This window comes from Desmodus rotundus, chromosome 11, assembly GCF_022682495.2.
Source record: "Desmodus rotundus isolate HL8 chromosome 11, HLdesRot8A.1, whole genome shotgun sequence".
Lineage (NCBI taxonomy): Eukaryota > Metazoa > Chordata > Mammalia > Chiroptera > Phyllostomidae > Desmodus > Desmodus rotundus.
In genome coordinates, this window is record NC_071397.1 from 51,416,593 (window position 1) to 51,418,920 (window position 2,328).

At 32.2% G+C, this 2,328-nt stretch overlaps 1 non-coding gene across 1 annotated transcript; it reads left to right on the top strand.

The window, feature by feature from the left end:
• The first annotated feature begins 679 nt into the window (after window positions 1–679).
• On the top strand, window positions 680–820 carry LOC112297453 (U4 spliceosomal RNA). The gene has a single exon (XR_002974027.1). It is a non-coding gene; the product is annotated as a U4 spliceosomal RNA (small nuclear RNA).
• Window positions 821–2,328: the final 1,508 nt, after the last annotated feature.

Genomic DNA, 2,328 nt, shown 5'->3' on the forward strand with positions numbered 1-2,328 from the left:
ACCATCTCAGACAAACCAGAAAGGTCACAACCTGGAAACACAAGTCTGTGTATTTTAAAACAGGATCTTGTAAATAGGCTAAAATCATTACTTTAGAAAGAGATCAGGTAGTCAAATTGCTTCATTTTACAAGTGAGAAAAATAGCATTGGGAGGCAAAATTACTTTGCTAAAATTCTGGAGTGAGAGAGATGGCCAGAAACAGAACTTTGGTCTTCCTTCCCTTAGTCCAGTCCATGATTTTTACCTTACCACAGGCATATAGCCTACATGTTTACTACAAAATTCCTTGTGGTCTTTCATAAAGTATTAAGGATGTGATGTACAGCATGATGACTATAGCTAGCACTGCTGTATGATACATAGGAAAGCCATTAAGAGTGTAAATCCTGAGTTTTCATCACAAAGATACTTTTTTAGTTTCTTTCCTTACTTTTTATTGTAGCTATATGAGCAGATAGATGTTAGCTGAATCTACTGTGGTAATCATCATAATATATGTAAATCAATCATCAGACTGTACTCCTTAAACTTATATAATGGTGTATGTCAATTATTTCTCAACAAAACTGGGGGGAAACTATCCTGAACATTTAAAAAATAAGGACGAAGAGGTAAATTATGAAACATTGATAACCTGCTGTACAACAATTTTAAATATTAAAAATAATGACAGTTTTAGCTTTGCACAGTGGCAGTATCATAGGCAATGAGGTTTATCCGAGGCACGATTATTGCTAATTGAAAACATTTCCCAATACCCCGCTGTGATGACTTGAAATATAGTCAGCACTGGCAATTTTTGACGGTCTCTATGGGGACTGAAAATAAAAAGATAAAAAAAATAATAATGACAGTTTAGCATACCATTTTAGGTAAAAATACAGAGTAGAAAATATAATCTAAGTTCAGAATATGCATGCATATATGCACATATATATTCATATATATATATATATCTATATATATATATAGATAGATAGATAGATAGATAGATATATCTCCAAGCAATGGAGGGAAACATGATAGACTAAAGGTAGTACTGGATTAGTATGAAATGCAGAGAGAATTTGTCTGTTGTTCCCTTTATATTTGTTATAATATTCATTTGGGAAATACAGGATTTTTGGGAGAGAGATCATATTGAATACGCTCGTATATCACTCCTGCCTTCTTCAGGTAAGCCATTTTACCTGTTGAGATATCCCATCTCTTTATTATTAAAAGAAATGTTAAAGCCATATATTTTTTGCTCCAGATCTTCATTGTTTTTACCAAATATAGAAAACTCACTCTAAAGAATCACAATTTCTTAGAAGTAGGTTAGCAATAGTGAGATATACTGTCCTGATTAAGCATCAACAGTAAGAATGACAATAATAAAATAAGTCATTCTAATGTGAATTTGAGCATGCTCTGGTATGACCAATTAACCTTTATGAGTTATGAATGTAACAGATTTTCTAATGTTTTCCTAATTTATTTATTGAGGTTCTGTTATTTGCACTCAGCAAGGTATAAATTCTAGGTCATCCACATTCTTTACCCCATGCTTAAAATTGTTTAAATTTTTCATTATAGTCATTTTGTTGGGTCTGTAGCAGCAAAACATTGTGGTCCAAGATGGTGCAACTTTAGGTGCTTTGTTGGTAATATTGATTTAATCCCTAATAAAATTACATGGGAACAGGGGTGCTAACAAATGTCTTCAGCATTAGAATTTGACCAGCCAGACTGCAGAATCCAAGCTCTTGATCTCTGTGATGGAACTGCCTCTACAAGTAGTACATCAATTCTCTTCTTGGTAATCTGCAGATTATCTTGCACTGGTATGGTTGTTGTAGTGAAGGAGATTAAAATCAATTCCCTTTGGCTCAAAATATTAATCAAACTGATGTTGCATATTCCCCCTTTAACCTATGACATTCATCAAGCTGTCTTTTAAGCACTAAGAAATTAGCATGAAGCTGAAATATCAGTTAACACGATGGATGAAACAAAGGGAAATTCTAGAGCTGTCATCCAACTATAATTATATACAATTTAAAGTTTTATATAATAACAGCATAATGAATGCCTCCCTTAACACTCTTATAAATACATTTGCAGTAAGGCTCAAAGTTTAATCAGAATACTCATTTAGTCTTTTGGCTATTCTCTGTAGAATCAGTCACAAGGTTGTAAATAATTTTCTCAGTAGCAATGAATGTAAATGAAGTCAATTATGTTTTCTTGCTGATTTCTCTCTATTCATTAAATAAAATCAAAGCTTAAAAATTCAAAATTTCATCACAAATTTCATTATATTGGATACATTTTTTTAATCTTT